General features: G+C 38.7%; 1 protein-coding gene across 2 annotated transcripts in view; it reads right to left on the bottom strand.

Moving 5' to 3' along the window:
- klf12b (Kruppel-like factor 12b) overlaps window positions 1-1,194 on the bottom strand; it is a 42,140-nt gene extending 40,946 nt beyond the window's left edge. Inside the window, exon 1 of one of the 2 annotated variants that reach the window (XM_053495966.1) lies at window positions 986-1,194. The gene's annotated coding sequence lies outside the window, so the exon portion shown is untranslated. The remainder of the gene's footprint in view (window positions 1-985) is intronic. The other variant, XM_053495968.1, reaches the window with a different exon arrangement.
- Window positions 1,195-20,488: the final 19,294 nt, after the last annotated feature.

The raw sequence follows: 20,488 nt of genomic DNA on the forward strand, positions 1-20,488 counted from the left end.
CAGGTCAGTACACACTGACACCCAATGCTATCCAACAGCATAGCCCAACACCACTTCCTGTGTGCAAATGCCTTTGCTGTCAGCTCTGGCCAGGTTTGCTGTAATTGAAAAGAACAGCCACGGGCCAGCCCACAGCCGCACTGACAGCCAGCCATCAATACCAATGACTGTTCCTCTGCAAGTGCCAGAGGAGCAGATGACATCCAAGACACCACCCTTGCAACACCCGGTCTGTCAGCCTCCACCCCACACACACACACACACACACACACACACACCTCCCACCCCTGGTGTCCTTCCACCGCCACTCAAGCCTCATAAGCTTTAACTCGTTGGCAATTGCGCCTTGTGAATGAGCAAATCTGTCATATTAGTATTTGGTCCTTTTTCCCATACGTACTGTACATGGAAACACACATACATATTCTACACGGAACAAACTTTTTAAGTAAATGAAGACAACAGACCTTGGCTATCATCCTATAAGCATCCTTTTGCTCTGTCTCTCGTTCTCACACATATACATCTCTGAAAGTGTGTCAACAGTAACTGCAGAAAAACACTCTCTGTAATCAGCGAGTTGTTTTTTGTTTTTTTTTTTCGTTTTTTTAAAACCCTGAATATTTGTCAGACAGTACAAGTACAAATAAATCTACAGGGAAGCTGCTGAGACGCTGCACAATACTTCAGTAAAAAAGTGACAAAAATTAAAAATGTTCTTTAAAGTGGTTCTTTCTCTAGTAATATTAATTCGGTAACGCAACTGGCAGCACCTGCCTGAGATGTTCGTGTAATGCTGGGTACGGGCATGACGAACAAGAGGTGATCTGAGTTGTCATTTGACGAGACAGCATAATGACAGTTTAACAAGATGCACAGAACTAAACCAGTGACAAGCCAAGAAAACACCATACATGGAGCAGAACTGTAGTGAACGATCAAAGAAAGTGAGAGTGAATCAAGATATAAAAATAGATATACAGACCTGATCAGGAGCTGCAGAGAGGCAGAAACTGTTTTCCTTATACAGTCCGCTCTCTCTCTCTCTCTCTCTGTGTGTGTGTCTTCCTCTCCTCGCTCGCTCTCTCTCTCTCTCTCTCTCTGACTCCCTCCCTTCTGCTCAGCTCCTCTCAGCTGCTCTGGGTAGTTCTCAGGAAATGAATGGGGGCTCACAGAGAACTGTTGTACTTGCAAATGACTTACCACAGTCACATGATCCACTAAATGTAGGGTGGGCCGGTGGGTGGAGGCTTCATAAGCAAGAGAAGACAATATACTCTAAGCTTTAACAGCGTGCATCGAATTACACGGGGCCCCTCGTGGGAGGTTTCCGACATGTCTGCTCCGCTCCCTCCCAGCCCTGAGAGCCACAGTCATGGAGCCATGCTCGAGTCCCTCCCCACATGCAGGGAGGGGAGAGAGGGTGTGTGTGTGTGTGAGAGAGAGAGAGAGAGAGAGAGAGAAAGTCTTTCTTCCTACTTACAGTGGAACCTGCACTGTGAGAAATGTCAGAGCATATGACAAAAAGAAAGTTTGATGGAATATTTTCACACGAGCATTAAAGAGAATTTTGGTCTCTGTGCATTTCTCTGAAAATATAAAAAGTTGGCAATGACATGCACTTCAGGTGTGTACTATCATTATCATAACATTCTTTTTTTTTAGTAATATGCATTAATGAATAATGTCTATATTATTTATTCAAATATACAATATAATGCCAAGCAATATGATAAGATATGTTGTGCAGAAGCACAGAACTTTTCTCTTTTTTTCTTTCTTTTTTTTTTTGTAGATGAGTTGCTGAAAGATGCAGCAGCGGCAATCACGATTCACATTTACTCCTCTGAGAATCCTAATTAATGTATAGGATGCCAAGCTTATTTGCATCACAGCTAGATAGACCGCTGTTTCTCCCAGCACACACACATGTGCACATATGCAAAAATGGAAAGATGCACCAGTGGATTTTTTTTTTTTTCAAGAAAGCTAAGAAATCTGCATCATCCAACTAAACCCAAAATAGCTTTCGTAATAATAATAATAATAATAATAATAATAATAATAAATCAATTATCATCATCATCTAACGTTGCAAATCTGTTAGGGTTTACTAAATCAAAGCTGCATTTTTTAGCATTCTGGAGTACCTGGGCAAACCTTGACGCATCCAGTATTTCACAAAAATAAATAAAATATTATGTTTAGACTTATGAAATAGTTGTTTCATTATAAGACAGCCAATTACAAAGAAAAAAATGGCAACAGTTATCCTCATGCCTGACAAAATGGCTTTTTCAAGCACCCTTTTCTTACTGATTGTTCCCAATGCCTCTGCTTTTTACAGTGTATCGCCCAGCTGCAGCCGCTAGCGAGAGCAGCAATTTCCCCTGGAATAATGACATCTCGAGGAGGCTGCACTTCTCTCTTTGCCTGCCCTACGTTGGCCCACAAAGGGTCCTGGCATGTCTTGTAAAGGGTTGAACTAGAATCAGGCATGCCGGATGGGAGAAATGGGAGAGCGTATGGGAGTCTGCCAGAGAGCCTGGCCTCTTCCTGCCTCCCCAGCAAAGAGAGAGAGAGAGAGAGTAGGGAGGGGGACCTGAGCTAACAACCAACCTCTGATTAAAGCTGTTTCTAAGTGGCAGAGTGGACCCAAAGCGATTAGGTGGGCTCAAGTGTCCACAGCCGACCGTTTACCTACATACAAGGGAAACAGCTGGTTTGGGGTGATAAGATTATACGTGCTCAGCTAGGCCAACACTGTGTAGAGAATTAGTCACTTGTAGTGTTAACATGATGCTAGGTATAATAAATTTCTGTGTCTTTCATTAACCTTGATGAAAATTAACAGTGTAGGAAACAAACAGCCTTTCTATTTTTGCTGGATGGTCTGTTCCCCTAAACATGGGAGTGGTGCAATACAGTTATTATTGTTGTTGTGTGTGTGGTTTGGGTGGGGCTTTTTATTCTCCTGTTCCTCATACTGCACTTTTCTGAACTGTGTATGACTGATATCATTCCAGAAATCTGTTGAATTCTTTCAGCATAGTGGTCACTGCCCCATGTGCCCTTATCTCCAGTGGGACAACTCAGTTTGAACCCAGTGCAGTGTCGCCAGATCTTTTTTTAGTCTCTGCTATTTCTCTAGCTTCTTGTGCTCCGTTTCTTGGACATTATCATTACTTGAGATTGCTACATCTATCACCACTGCTGTTCCTGTTGCTTATCTATTATTACTATGTCTGGTTGGTTTGTTATTAATTGTTTATCTGCCTGGATCTGGAGCTCCCAGAGGATCTTAGCTTTGTTATCTACTACCCTCAGCGGTTCCTCCTTTTTGAACTCAGGAACGTCCAACCCATACTCTGTCCATTTAGCAATTGTACGCCTAGAGGCACAACAGCCTTCATCATACATCCTACTGCTAGGTGCTGTTATGTCTTAGGGGCTTTCCACAGTTTGGGTTTTATTTCTAACCGTTCAGTGGTGTCCATTACACTACACAAAACACTGCTATGCAAAAATTTGGGGTAATGAAATCGGAAAATGAAATCAGGTATCAGGATGCACTAATAGAGGTAGTCATGCCAGCAGAGACAGTGTGAGGCTCTCTGGGCAGTCAGTGTTCTACTAGGAAACATTGATTCCTAGAATTGACATGTACTTCCTAACTAAACATTATTGCAGACCAAATACACCCCTTCATGGCAGCGGTATTCCCTAATGGCAGTGAACTCAGTGACAGCAAGAGAATGCAACCTGACATGCTACAAAAATTGGGAACGGTTTGAAGATTATGACGAAAGATTCAGGGTATTAACTTGCCCTCCAAATTGCCCAGATTTCAACCTTATTTAATATATCTGGGATGTGCTAGATAAACAAATGCAATAAATGGAGCACTCACCTCGCAACTTACAGGATTAAAAGAATCTGGTGCAAACGTCTTGGTGAACGATAGCACAGTACATCTTATGGTCTTTTGGAGTCCATGCCATGTCTGGACAGGTCAGAGCTGTTTAGGTGGCAGAAGGAGGACCTAAACAATGCTACATATGTGATATTAATGTTATGTATACTGTATGTACTCTATATTAAATGTAGTAAAATTCTAGTTTGGCACACAATGTTTTGACAGAAACAAGACATTTGGGTCCTGTATAGTACTTTATAATCCTTCATATCCAAGTACAGTCTTTCAGAGACTATATGGAATGCATACTACACTGGGTAGAATTGCTGCCTCACAGCTTCAGGGTTCTTGGTTGAATCCCTGAGCTCAGGCAACTGGAGTTTTGCATGCTCTCTCTTTCTTTTTTAGCTTTCTAGCTTTCCCTGTCCACAAACACTAAATTACCCACAGGTGTGTGTGCGTGCGTGTATGTGTGTGTGTGTGTGTGTGTGTGTGAAAGAGAGATAGGGGGTGCCTTGCTATGGATAGTCTTAAAATTAAAGCTGTTAATGAATAAATGAATGAATGAATGAATGAATGAATAAAGGAAGAAAGGAATGTCATTGCATTTCATGTTATACTGTTCTTACAGTGGAGAGTCCACATAATCTAAAACTAACCATAAATTTATTAAAATGTTATTATTTAACCACATCATTATTTATGTTTTTAACATACGTAAATCTATTCACTTCCACTAATTTGTATAACGTTAGAAATTAGACTCCCATTGGATGTTCCAAGACATTAAATGTAACTGCAAACAAATAAAAGTTTGATAAGAGGAATAAAACACTACAAGATTTGCTATTACAGTACAACAGTGGGAATGCACCACCCCATCTTTTTTTTCATATAACAGCATGTCCTAGAGTGTAATATTCCTTGTTTCATAAGGGTTTGTTTTGGACAGCAGTCCTATACAAATATATAAGTTGAAAGATGAAGAGGAAGCCTTATCATATGTACGGTTACAAGACAAGAGACAACAAAACCTCAAGTCAATAAAGAAATCACCAGCAGTACAGTAGAGTAATAATGGCAATAATGGTGTCTCTCCTGCTGCGTCACTTGCTTTGCCTTCCTGCACTCTTGTGCTCAAATTGTTCAGAATTTGACATCACTGCATTATGGATATTTTCTCAGCAGTTTCAACTGGAAAATGGATCGCTCTAAAATTACCCCTATTGTCATTTATAAAAGGTCGCACCTTTCATTTTGAAAGGATAGTTTCTCAAGAGCAAGTCAGAAGAATTATGAGCTGTGAATATAAAAAAAAAAAACTCAAATATGGCCTTGAAAGCAGCCATATAAAATAAAAAATAAAATAAACCAAAGATGAGATACATGCGAAAGCTGCCAAGACACAATTATTTGGGAGAAGTAAACCCCATTGTAAACAGTCCTGTTTAATATAGGCTATTTCATTTATGTTTGAAGACATATGCAAATGGAATTATGTTGTACTGTATGGGCCAGAGTAGTAAGATTACTTATAATGTTATTTATTAGGTTATAATTATTACATTTTACGCTCACAGAAATGGATGTAAAATAGAACTGGACAAATATGGAAACATAATACCGTTATTGACAGAAAGAAAAGGGGAAAATTAGCATGTCGAGAGAGGAAAGAAAGTGCACTCAAAAGACAAAAATGTTCATGGTCTATCTTCTTAATACAACCATCAATATGTGACTCAACATCCCTCGGCAATTTGAATGTTGACTATGACAAAAAGCCTAAGTGCAGTGTTCATGTATTTCAACACTGACTCTTTTCAACAGAACACAAAATACTATCCGTTCTGAAGCCACACTGAATCAGATGCTCTTTTCCTGCCAATGAATCCATTATATCCACTGTTCATCAATGAGGCGAGTCTAGAGACACATGACAATGTGTTTGCTTGGGGGGAGGCAAAGCTCTCCTGGAGTCAGTATATGTATGTGTGCTTGTATGTGTGTGTGTATCCACCTGCCACACAGGGAGGGATCTGCCTGTTAGAGCTGCAGGCAGTGCTTCTCTATGCTGGGGCCAAGGTCAGTAAAATACCGCAGGCAGAGGCAGAGGCAGAAACGGGGTCGGCCGCCTCGCCTCCACCACCACCACCACCACCACCAAGACTGCGTCCAATAGCGACTGCATTTGCAGCTGCAGGGCTCAAACACACACTGTGGAGGACTGAACACATAAACACAAACACATAAGTGGACACACACGCGCACACACACACACACACACACACACAGAGAAGCTGCACAAATGCTTAAAATACAGATGAAAAGGAAAAAGTGGAGAAAAAGAAGGCTGTGGAATCTGTGTGCACGCAAACGCATTTGGATCTCCACTCCAAAAATTCACACACCCATGCATTTCGCTCTCAAGTGCTCTTCTAATGTACTTGATGATTTACAGGCATAATGGAATTTTAAAAGGTTTGGATTAACAGACAGCATGCAGTGTGACTGTTACACAATGTGTCCTCCACTTTGTAAGAGAACGGTTGTGAAAGTAACAAGGGGAGCGATATGTTTGCAAGCTGGTCTCCTGGTATTACGTGCTCTAGGTGCAGATGCATTACCTGGATCACCTTCCCTCTGGTGCTGACATTTAACCCACCTCGAATGCATGAGTCATCTGATAGCAACTGGGTCACTGTGAATAAAGCAACGTCATTTACTGATTGTCAGTTGCTTATTAAAAATTTGCCGTAGCTCGAATAAGTGGAATAGAAATGAATGTGCGTGTTTGCTGTGAGCAGTCCTGGGAGCTTTAGTTGTTGAATAGTTCCACATTTCACACAAAATGTCTTTAATTTGCTCTTTTGTTTTTTGACATGCATTTTTTTATACATCATTCCAATATCATGTATTCTGGTTTCCTGATTCCAGTCCTTGAACATGCTCAGTTCTTACTGCGGGTAGAAGAGGAATAGTGCATTCTGCGTCTCCCTGTATAACACGCATCTCATTTCAAATTAGTTGCATCTACCTGCTTATTCACCGGCACACCTTACAAACTTGCAAACTATCAGGTTATATGATGTGGGCTGAGCACCAGGTAGCATAATGTGCTGTAGTGCACTTTTTCTGCTCTTTCTCCAGCCCTCAGCCTTGGTTTGGTTGAGGAGAGACCTCTTGTTGTTTGTGAGCAGCTCCACCCCTCCTGTGCAGGCTGGAGGTTGGGAACAGCCAGTGCTCTTCATTGTGGGGGCTTTTGGTACACCGAGGAGGCTGCCAGAAGGTAGCCATGGCAACAGCATTGCTTTCACTCGCTACTTTTTTTTTCTCCCTGCGCTCTAAAAGGGACTGTGGAGAATTGAAGGGGCCCTCATCACAGGCAAAATTAAAGAGGTCACAGTCATTTGCTGGCACCAGTTGAAATGATCATGGAGACGGATGTGTTGCAAAGCTATGGCGAGATACAAAAATTAGAGATGACCGTATTAAGCCAAGACAGCTCGGAAACTGTTTATTATTTTCTGCCTACATGAGGGAAGGAGAAAATGAAAGCCATTCATTTACCTTTTGAATTCATTGTGAGCAAAAAAGCCCAAGCCAATAATGAACTGTGGTGGAATGATTACCGCTCATTTTCATCAACAAGACGGAAAGGTAGTTATTAATACCGAGGGACCTTCAGCAATAAATATTGCCAGGGAATTTCATCAATAAATGTTGCCTGAGAGTTACGTCAATTAAAAAACCTGGACTCTTAAACCTGCACACGAGTGTCGTTTGCTAAATGTATTGCATGATTATTTCAATGTATTGGATACGAGCTGTTGAATATTCAAAAGCGATATTAGACATCGGAAACCGCCCACGTTCTGATTTCCATCAACAGTTTTGGGATTTCTGGTATAATACATACAGTATGTGCCAAAAACTGTAATCCACTTCTCCCACATTTACATAACTGGCAGCATCAAGTATTCCATACGCCGGGGAAAAAAATAGAAACCAACATCTATTTCCTATAATTGAATCATCCTTATGTATCTTTATCCTAGGCTAAAGTAACACATACATGCGTCTGGTCACCTAAAACCCTGGAATGCTCAAGTTTACATTACATGAGAGTCAAACAATGTTTAATTTTATGTTTAGTTTAAACAGTTTTTGTTCATCTACAGTGAAGAAGTCCAGAAGTGGACCTGAAATGCTTAACAAAAATATATGTTTTAAGAAAAACTGCATAATCCTATTTTTGGCTACTAATGAGTTCATTCTTTAAAAAAGTGAAGTACATTTGGCCAAGACAAAATCTCCAGAAGATCACTGTAACACATCCAAAGGAGCTCTAATAAAAACAACATTTTTATCAGATAGGCCAGCTGAAAAAATAAAACCTGGAGGCTTGAAGACATACAGTATGAAATTTCAAGGAAATATTTTATGTTCTTTGGTTGAGTGATTAAAACATCAAGACAGAACGCTCTAAACTCTGAGCATTTTATTCTAATTCTACACTGATGGGGTTTTATGACAGGCACTGTTCCTATATTTAGCAAACCTCAATATAGTCTGATTATCTATCACTTTACACCACATAGCGAATTCAGAGTTTCTCTTCTCAAACAGCATAACAGATATATGTTTTATTGCAAATAGTCTTTTAATTGAAGCAATTGTAATTATTAATCATTCCAACATTTTACAAACTAAACAAAAAAATCTATCATTTAGCCTGCAATTTGTAGTCATATCTTCCCAATATAAAAACAGCAAGATATCAGTATTCTGACATCAATCAGAATTCAATTATCTCTTATTATTATTACTATTTTATTATTATTATTATTTTTTTTTAGAAAATCACTTAATCAGCCTAAATCAACCTAGCATTGAAACATTTTTTTCTGTAAATTAAAAATGGCATCTATGGTGCTTTGGTCTGTATAACCAAAGATTAACATTTAATATAATATCAATATACAGACATGATGATTGTCTTCATTTATAACAATGCTATAAACTGTGGAATTGTAACTTTCCTTGCATCAGGGCAACAAGGGAAATGCTTGAAATGATGCATGCATCATGCATAGCGCCTGTACAAGCCATTACAACGCAGTCAGCTGACTACCTCAATGTACTGAATGACCAGGTTATCACATGAATTGATTTTTTTTTCCTTCCGTAATGGCAAAGCGATATTTCAGGACTTATGCTGTGAAAGAGTGGTTCTGGAAATCATTTTCACACATGAGCTGGCCATCGCATTGGGCACCATATTCAAAGCTAATGGCCGGAGGAATGAAATCTTAGAGTGTGACTTTTTGCCAGGCAATGCATGTGCTCATGTGTTATTAGAGCCAAGATGGCTACAACCTTGCTGCACAAAAGAAATTGTAATATGGCATCATATACTGTGCAAGTAAACTAGTTTTCCCCCCAAAATAATCCTTTATTTATTATGAGTTGTAGCAACATGGCATTTAATATAAATAATAATATGATGGTATAACATCTGCAATTTTGATATACAGGTACAGAAAAACTCAAAAGAGCTAAGGTTATCACCACATGTGCTCTATTTAAATAATTAGCTAAACAAAACAATTTTATGTGAGAGTAATACAAGTCTTTCATTGTCCCCTTCTCTTCCTAGCAGTTCACATAATAATGGCACATTGTTAAATCCCACTGATTAGACTGAAAATGCAGCAGCAAGTATAATGACAAACAGCAGGAATCTAAATGAAGAGTTACTGCAGACTAAAATAACTTATAATCTGATCCCACTCCTCTAAGAAGAGTTTGATTTGTTGTTGCATTTCAGCTATAACGTTCACTGATTGTGTTGTTAATCACAAGATTTGAACACTTGTGCGTACTTTAGATATTGTCTAAAATGCACCTTACACTTTAGCTTTTAGCATAGGCAAGCTCTTTTCTTCCCTGGTTCAGTTAAATGATTAATTAATAATACGGGGACTATAGTTATGTACATAACTGGTAAACAACAAGCGAAACATGTGCAATGGTAGTCTGCAAGATGGCGGCCTAGTGCCTAGTTAGCGAAACCCTTGCATTTAATTAATTTTTTTTTTTTTTTAAAGGTACAGCTAGATGAGAATAACGCTCCTGTAAAATTGTAAAAAGCTGTTTTTCTAAGGTTGCATTGCATATTCTAAGAATTTTCACATGATAACCTAAAAAAGTCACGAACGAATTTTGTGATACTTGAAGGTTGCAGTCTTATTTTTATACAAAATTTCATTTGCCGGTTTGCATGCATCCAAGGAAGGGATTGAAGCAAGCTTAAAAGCAGCTGCAATGAAACTGGTACTTGCTAAAAAGTGCCAAGCAATATTGATGGAGACAAAAGTAAAAATAATTGAGAGAATGGAAAGAGGTGAAAAGATGGCAGACACTGGTTTTTGTTGTAGTTAAAATTAATTGTTTAACCACTGATTTAGATTCAAGCAACCTAAAAAACAAGCACAAGATCATAGAACATGTTAGTTTTATACTGTGTATAGCCAATTGTATCCTAGTACCTAGACAATGTTTGTTGGACTTACGAACAAAATAGATTTACGAACAAGCTCTCAAAACAGAACTCATTCATATGTTGGGGACTTACTATATAGTAATTAGCAAGCTCTTTTCTTCCCTGGTTCAGTTAAGTGATTAATTAATAATACAGCGACTATAGTTATGTACATAACTGGTAAACAACAAAGATGGCAGACATTGGTTTTTGTTGTAGTTAAAATTAATTGTTTAACCACTGATTTAGATTCAAGCAACCTAAAAAAACAAGCGCAAGATTATAGAACATGTTAGTTTTATACTGTGTATAGCCAATTGTATCCTAGTTCCTAGACAATGTTTGTTGGACTTACGAACAAATTGGATTTACGAACAAGCTCTCAAAACAGAACTCATTCGTATGTTGGGGACTTACTGTATAGTAATTAGATTGGAAAAGAAAGTCATAGATTCTTATCTTTAAAAGCTTTAAATTTTATTAAAGAGTTATTAAAAAGTTTTAATGTTAATGGGAAGTAAATAAATGAGGAAATCAGCTTGTATTGTTTCTATGTCAACATATGGCCTCTTTTGGTGAGCAAGTAAGCAGTCCTTGCCCAGACTTACTGACAAAACACCTGATTCTACAGTGATAGCTGGATTTCTTCCTAATGTAATATGATGATGTTAACACTCCTATGCATAACATCCCTTAACATACATTCTCTCATGGCTTATTACTTTAATATAGTACTACTTACGTGTAAGTTACTTAACAGTAGTTCAATTAAATGTGCATATTGAACAGTATTAAAACCAAACATCTGTCCAGTAATAGCTTTAGAAATGAGCAACAAGGTATTTTTTTCTGCTTAATGCTATAGTCATGTTGTTACTGGATTTAGATTTAAATGTATACGCTGTCTAGAACTGAGTCTATTAAGATGTACTGTTTTGAAGCTATTATAAGAATGATTATAAGAGATTTATGAAATCTGTCACAGGTTAAGTTTTAAGGGTTTAGGGTGACATGACATTAATGTTCACTTTGGAATCTCATAATGTTTCAACCCAAGGGAGTAATATTTTTAAGAGTATTAAAATATTAACATATTACATTACATAAAGTTTAAACGAACAAACAAATGCATAAGACAAGTAAATGGGTTTGTATGTACACACAAAACAAACAATAAATGCAGGGAACCTTTGTGAGTTTGAGTGACGTGCAAACTGGGAGCAGTGGCATTTTCAGGTGAATCACTGTCTGTGTGTGATGGGCTTCTGGGAGTCACAGCCATGCCTTGTCCCTGACTTCCCCCACATTTGCAGCAGATGGCCCTCACCATCATGTCTGATGGAGGAATTTATCTGGCAGGGCTTTCTGACCAGGGCCACCCCTTCTTTTTTTTGCAACACTGACCTATTTGTATTCTCTCCACAGCAGATGATACACCCAGCCCTTTTCACTCTGGGCATCTGGGGGACGGCTACGGGTGTCATAGCCAGGCTTGCCTGGCAAGAAGAGAAAGCAGTCTTCAGCAACTACACACACACACACACACACACACACACACACACACACACACACAGTGTTCCTGTTAGCCATCTGAGGTGAGAGGAACATCAGTTTACAGTTTTCTGTATCATAAGTGGCTATAACACCCAACAACACACAAGGCCAGTCAAGCTTGCAGACCGTAAGTACACCCATGCATTTGCCAAAAAATTTTAAAACTCTATAGAGAAGCCATAGCTTCAAGGTGACACATACCCCAATGTTCACACTTTCACATGAACAACTATTCAGTACATATGGGAATTAGAAGGGCTGTTAGAAGGGCTTGTTTTAGTATACCCAGAACATTTTTCGTAAAGAATTGATTGGGATGGAAAGAGGGTGGGGAGGTGTATCCATTGTACAATTTTCTTAGGAGCCCCAGTATATCTAGCATTAACATACCCATTTCACTTCCCCAAGAGGCCATTCATTCATCTTCATTAAGTTTATCCTGGTAGTGGTCATGGTGGATCAGAAGCCTATCCCTGGAACACTGGGAGTAAGTTGGCAATACAACCTGGACGGCGCATCAGCCCAACACAAGGCACCATGCACACACCCAGTACTATGCAAGAGTCTTAGTCATCCTGTGTTATTAATACAAATTTTAGTTTTTTGTTTGTTTTATGAATTTATGAATGAGTTAGTACTAAAACATTTCTGATTGTACATTTCTGAATACATCAGTATTCCATCACAAAATTAAAAGTCAAAGAAAAATGTTTGTATGGCAGAAAAGAAAGCACACCATTATCTAAGAGACCACATTTTGGAAAATGTGCTGGGTTTTGCGTGCTAAAAAGAAGTCCTCAGAATAACTGTGGGTAGTTCTGCAGGATGATCAGTACAACTTAACAGCTAATTTCCTTCTAAAATCACACAAATTTTACCTGAGACTAAAGGGTCCTTAAAACATTGTCCTTTATACATTACATCTATTACATTATTACATCTGACCTTTATAGTTTATTATTATTTTTTTTAAAAGGTCCTTGCTCTTGCAGCATCTACTTTCATGTGCCTAAGACTTTTGTACAGTTGTTTATTATGAACAAAGTAATGAAAGAAAACTGGTAAGCCAGAAAACTAGGCGAAAACAAGATGGATGCAGCGAGAAAATGACCATAAAATCTGGATCTTCAGTCATTCAAACTCATGATCAAAACCAGGACCTGAAGCTGTTAGGAAGCAACAGGCCAATATGCCAATGGACATCAATTGGCACAATAATGCCAAGCCACATTTAGTTAAATATGTTAAATTATTATGTGATTCTCCAGTCATGGGTAATGCGTCTAAGACAATTATATGAAGGCTTGATAAGCCAATGATGCTATGATAAGCTGCATCCCTTAGAATGTCATTCTAATACCTATTTCTCAATAGTGTAAGTCGATATTAAAGGAAGAATTCTAGTAAGGGTGAAGATTTTGTACTGATAAAGGGGTGACAGGTTGCTGCTGTTGCCTCCAGCAATATCAAATGGTGGGTAATGTGAACAAGATTATGTGCTTATTTGAATTTATTTATTTATTTAATAGACACCACATTTTAGCACCCCTCCTCCCCCTTTACTTTATCTCTTGCTCATGACTACTCTTCCTCCCTCTGTCTTTCATTTTTCTTTCTTTGTACACACACACACACACACACACACACACACACACTTAATGTGACAGAAGCGACAGTGCTGTTTGGGGGACATGGAGGAATGCAGAGCTGAGCAATCAACATCATAAACTCAGCACGTGGAGGCAGTTGGTCCAATAATGCACCTCTAATTGAATAACATATTCACAGCACTTCTCCTAGGAGGCTACTTCAGGCACAGCAAGGCCTGAGAGACAGATAGCACTGATCCCCTTTACACAACTTTTTTACCCAGGTTACTTCTTGCCAGTGGCAGGAAGTGCAGGTGGGGTATACAGTAGGTCTACCATGTGCATCAGATGAATCTTCATTGTAAAGACTTATTTACAATTGTATTTACCTACAATATGTATGCGTTTATAAATACTTAATACCTCTGATGCATCTAATCTTTTAATTTGTCTAGATACATGGAAGCAAGAAAGCATGCTTGCTGCCCTATTTAGCTCCATAGACTTATTATTGTATATAGGGGACTGCAATAATCCTTAATAGAGGTCCATTAGAATCACACTGCCCCATGGTCAGTCTATAAACATAAAAAGGAATTGAATAAAAATATTCTCCATGACTGCCGAGATTTTGTTTTAAAGTTTTGTCATTAGATCTAATAAATGTCTGCAAAAATTGTAGTGTGCTCATGTACGGACAAAATTCTATTGTAATATATATTGCAAATCTGGAAAGGGAACGGGAGATAATGGAATAAATTAAGTCTGTACATTGAACATTTGTGTGCACCAAGCCAATATTGTTCCCCATACAAAGGCTACGATAAAGACAAAAAGGGTTTTTTTTTTTTTTTTAAGCTAATTTCTTTCGTGAATTTTTGAGTTATGTAGTTAGGTTAATAATTTTGCACAAGGGTACATCTAAAACTGTTCAATAAAACCTTCTAGGCTGTGTGCTTTGTATGGCTGTATTCTGTCTAAGGCTATGTCACCAGGATCTTTGGTCACAAGCTGCTGCTGATGCTTCTTCTTTCTTTAATATTCAACAGCTTTTGATTTCTCTAATTTCAATTTCTATAACATGGATATTTGGAATTGTTTGTTTGTAAGCATTTTTCCCCAGCAGAGGTTTTTCATAGAAAGCAGAGGTAGAGAGAAAAAGATACATAGTGAGGGAGAGAGAGTGAGAGAGTGAGAAACTATTCTCCAGGGAGGGATAAGTCTTATTAAGACCCCTCCTTTGGTTCTGTGCTTCTGTGCTCTGCCACCCATCAGTTCACAGCAGGGGCAGGATGAGTTCCATTTCCTCTCTCTGCAGTGCCATCCAGCTGTCCCCCCCAAAAAACACACTCTTTTCCCAGTGGGGCAGGAATACCACCCAGTAATAGACTTTAATGTCTGATAAAGAATTGCACTCAAGACACACAGCTATGATTTCAACTTTTAACTTCAATCCTCTGACTTTAAATAGAATACTTGTAGTTCAATGATATGATGTTATACTGTATTTCCAAGAAAAAAGGGACAGACAGACAGACAGACAGACAGACAGACAGATAGATAGATAGATAGATAGATAGATAGATAGATAGATAGATAGATAGATAGATAGATAGATAGATAGATAGATAGATTTAAAAAAGAATACAGCTCTCCTTACATTTGCTTTTGCTGTAAGGAATATAAACTTGGAAAATCTTACTTTACTTTCACAGATTGGACCTATCAACAACAGGATACTACATGGAACCCTACTGAGGTTACACTCATATTGTAATACACTCATATTGTATTAAAACTAATATTCAGGTACAGTACCTGTCAACAGTTTGGACGCAAGGTTGAATTTTTTTTATATATATTATAGAATAATATTGGAGCTTTTTCCAAACATATGGCATTAGGTAATTAATTAACAACAACAGTCAGCTGTTCTGGAATAGTTCTTGCAAGAACAGTGTTGTCAAGAGGATTAGGAAAACCCATCAAGCACCATGATGTAACTGGCTCTCATAAAAACCATCCCAGGAAAGCGGGACCAAACCGTACTGTATCTTTGCGGCATAGGAGAAGTTCATTAAGACTTACCAGCCTCAGAAATCACCAGTTAACAGCGCCTCAGTTAAGAGCAGTTATGAAGATAGAAAGAAATAAAAATCAGGAAAGACCATGGAATTAGAGGGTCCAAACTTTGACTTGTAGTGTATAACCCTTGCAGTCAATTAAATCATTTTAGAAATTTACCCATGAGTGAAAGTGAAATTTAACTAAAGAGTCAGTGGCGGTATACCAGACTGGAAAAGAGAAGAGCGGGTGCTTGGCGAAACCCACATTCGAAACCAGTCACATTAGGACTTTCAGTAAGATAACATATCTGCTAATGTTGTCATCATAAACAACACTTTGTCTCCTTATTAATTGCTTCTACGCCATTCAGAATCTCCTCTGATCTGTCTGTGTTGATCTTTCATTACGGTTTGTTAACGTAAGTTGTGCTGGTTCAAGGTATTCTGTTTTATTCCAGCAACACAGACAGTAGCTCAGACAAGCTTTGTATTAGGTGTTGTGTGTCTGTACACTATGCACGACTGCAAAGATGCATTTGATTCTACCAATTTTCACTTAAGGTTCTTAAAAGTTGCACCTTAACCATTAAATCAAATATTTTGCTTACTCAAGGTCAAGTGTTTCCAATTCCTTTCTACTCCATACAGATATTAAAAATATTGAAATGAAGGTTTTTGTAATAGTTCCAGCAAGAATTTAAAACTACTTTCAACCCTGGACATAACACATTGATTTACCCTTCATAGTTGGTTGCACTACATTTATCCAGCAGAGTGCTTGAATTAGCAAGTCTTTCCCAATTAGTCTCCTCACAACGGTGGTGCACAGCCAGTCAAAGGGCTCATTACCCTGGTGCATCAGTCCTCCATATGCAGCCTACACCCAGAGCCTAATGTACTCAGCAGTTCACTGCAAATGTATAGTTGTAGACGAATATAACAAATAAGCCAAAGTTGGAAGTGTTTCTACAGTATGGTCCTTTTTTGCGTTTTTTTTTTTTTTTTTTTTTTTCAGACATGGCAAATGTCTAACTTCAGTCTCTTCACAACATAGCTCTGGTTCTGTTGTGATGGATCATCCCTATTAAAACATAACACTTGAGAACACCTGGTTTATGAAATGCGAGATGTACTTGCTACAAAGTTAAAACTGACTAATCTATACAGAAAGTTGTAGACAAATGCAAACTTTTCAATTAAAGTTCTCTCCAGTAATAATGCTGCTCAGTAAGTTCAGCAAAGCATTTTAGGTGCTTAGCATATCCATTTACATGCTAATGCAGCTACTGCTGGTATGGTACTGGTCTATGCATCACAGTTATGCTTAATGTAAGCTAAAAGACCCTCGACACTCCTCACAGTCCTTTACATAGAGCTCTTAATGATCTCTGCAGTTAATATTCTCAGCTGCACCCACACAGAGTACCACTAACTGAGTGGCACCGATACCTCTCGGGACCATAGTGAACCAGGAGTCAATAGTAGAGCATTATGGAGTAACAGCCGGACCAGCAGGTGGAGTTGCATGGGACTAAAAGCATCCTAGTACAATATTATCCTTTTATTGTCCTTCTTAAAGAGCAATTTCTAGTGTAACTGGTGTAGTCATTTAAAACATCTAAAATAATTTTATATGGATTTTTTTTTTTTTAAATATTAGCAGAGACATGGGCACTTTGATTAAACATTCAGGGCAGCCTGATATTGCTATATCGTAATATCCTAGGGCTGTGTGGTGGAATTTAAATGATCCATGATCCCTCATTATTTTTACATACCTGTTCCTACTTTGATTATACATAAACCTGAAAACCAGAATGACAGACTTTGCGAAGGCAATGAACCAGCTTTAGAGATGTTTTGCTCTGTAACTCATTACCAAGGCCATCCTCTACTCCAGCAGCTCCAGGCCAGCCTTTGCCCCAGAGCAAAGCAAACACCTTTCCCTTCAGTCCTTGGTAACCCACACCGTAGCTGGGAACCCTGCCGGAGCTACATTACACTAACTTCACTCTGAGCAAACAAAAGCTGCCCTGTCCACTCCAAGGCCCAGATGTTTCGCATTGATCCCCCTGTGGTTTTGGCAGCATGGAATGGCCATGATTGTTGCCCTCTCAGTTTTTTTTGTCACGGACTGGATTAGAAAACAAAGGAGAAGGAAAAGTCTGCGGGTGTGTTTGGCTCCGCTATGCATGTCTGCTGGGTGCAGTGTCACATTTCAGCCAGAAGCGAAGCTGGCCTGTTCACTTTATCTCTTTCTCTCTCTATCCCCATCTCTGGTTAATAATGCAGAGTGTCTCTCAGTCTAATGTTCTGCAGCATTCGAGTGTTGGATACACCCATGGAGAAGAGCTTAGCTGTCCGCCTGTGAGGTTCAGAGACTCAGGTTGCTCTGGCTGCTAGCCTACACTGAGCCCCATGCAACCACTCAAGCTCATTTAACACACAGAGAGGAAGAAAGACAGACAGAGAGAGACAGGGAGAGAGAGAGAGAGAGAGAGAACATTAGGGTTGGAGTGTTAAGGCACACCCATGTTCAGTGCACGGTTGCTAATCTAGATAATACAACAGTGTGCTATAAAACTTGGTCAGCGATTTGGAGAAGACAAAACTCATGGATTGTCTTGAGGTAGAAAGAGCGTCAGGGAAATTACTGTGGAATTTTAATACAATTTGTTTTACCCTTGCCTTTGGTGAAGCAAAGCAAGCACACACCCCTTTGCCCATACTGTGTAAGTTAATAAGTCTCTTTTCCAGCACTGGAATAAACAGTTCAAGCGGAACTATGTGGAACAGTGGTGCGCTCTCCAGCAGCGAGGTACAGATTTACAGTCATGCAATGTATACCGGAGTCCACATAAGGCTTGGTACTGTATTTAAGTCATGTTTGCATAACCCTGTATGACATCATTCTATATAAGGCTCTCACCCTAACAAACATCTTCGGCAATATCTATACGGAAGCTTGTCCATATCCCTCCATGCACACACAAACAAAAGCATGTCATTAATATGATCATATAAAATAGTGACTAGTTGGCATGCCTGCCCAACAGACTAGGTGTATGTGCAAATGTTCACTGATAAGTTGCTAGGAGAAGCCAGTCTTTCCTCTCCCTCTGTGTGTCAGTGTGATTTTCTTTATCTGTCAGTGTGCAGCTTGCGCATGGAATCTGCCCTGAGTGTACTGCTGCTCCAGCGTGGGAGGGGAGTGGGCGAAGGTGCACGGCATCTGCCACAGTTCACAGCCTGAGGAGAAACAGCAACACATCACATTCAGTCTCTCTTCCATGGCAGGCTCTGCACTGTTAAGCAGCAGAGATAGCAGCTCAATGCCATGTAGGCTAGGTTTCAATGAATCATATTTTGGCAAAGAGTTTTATCCTCACAGCTCCCTCTGCCTTGAATACATTCAGAATGGATAAAACGAGGTGGAAAATGCATCATAAAGGCTTCTTGGCATCTATCAAGCTAAAAGTAAAAACTTTATGTACGTATGCAATTAATTATTGCTATACAGTATATAGTAATACATTACTATATATAGTAATACATTACTACTCAATTAGCGACATTTTTAATATCTCTACACCTTGAGATTTTTTTTGCTTCACAATTTATAAAATGACATCGAATCATGGGCAATTAGTTTTGTCGGCCAGTTATTGTAATCTTTACATAAGGGAGTATGGAAGGCAGCTTTTTTTTTTCTTTTTTTTTTTAAAGGGCATTCTCTATTCCAATATACACTGTTGTTTTTCTCTTATGTTTGCTTTAGCATTGATCTTTTATATGCCAATATACCTGCATAAATACCCTTTCTTTTTAAGGCACATATTTTGTAGGTAAATAATGTAGATCTATTTCTCGGGCACATTATTTATTTATTTATTTATTTATTTTACATTTTACTCACATCGCTGCCTATGGGACATTTTAACATTTTACCAGCATTTACCCATCATATGCATGCTTGCACAATGAAACAAGATAAATCTATAATAAACCCCATAACGAAGTAAGGTTCAGTCTGTGGTTTACAGTATGTTAAAGTCATCTTATAGGTTGTTTTTTTTTTTATTAAGTTTTTCTTAAGGTTTGGAGATTGTGTAGCCAACACCCTTACTGGTCTGCATTTGCATAATAAGATATAATTGGCTATAATGTTTTATGACATTTATTGACTTGCTAAGGTTCACTACAAACAACTTTTCCCATTATTTTTTTTTTAGCTCACCAAAAATTGTGTACTTTCCCTCTGTGCACTTCTAACTAAAATATTTCTTCTTTAATTTTTCCTTCTTCACTGTTTACAAAGTCTTATCCTTAAATTAGGTCTTGTTATGTTTCCATGCAGGTTTGTCCAGAACACTTCCTGCTGCAGTCAGGTTTAACACCAAACACAGTGTGGAGTGTATGCTATTTTTTGAGGAAGGCCTACTGCCCCTGGCCTGCAGGATCAGTGGACACTAATGGAATATGTTTCTAAAAAGCCCTGCTAGCTTCATGGAATTCTCCAGGCTGTAAGAGATAGTTTGGTAAAGTGCCTGGAAAGATCTTCCTAGCTGAATATGTGCCAATTTGAATCTTCAAGGACTTATGGTTTAAATTATGTGTTCAGCTGCATACAAAATAGTTTATTTGTGTCTAGCCCAGCTGGGCTGAATATTGATTATAATGCTGTAAAGAATATATGGACTCACTGAAAATCACATTTCCTTCTGGAAATGAGTAATACCAACAGCTTCAGCTGTGTACCGAGAGGCTATAAGCAAACGTTTGTAAGCATTGCAGTGTGAGAAAGCTGTAGGGGAACGAAGGT

The sequence above is a fragment of the Clarias gariepinus genome, chromosome 5 (assembly GCF_024256425.1).
Source record: "Clarias gariepinus isolate MV-2021 ecotype Netherlands chromosome 5, CGAR_prim_01v2, whole genome shotgun sequence".
In the NCBI taxonomy this organism is placed as follows: domain Eukaryota; kingdom Metazoa; phylum Chordata; class Actinopteri; order Siluriformes; family Clariidae; genus Clarias; species Clarias gariepinus.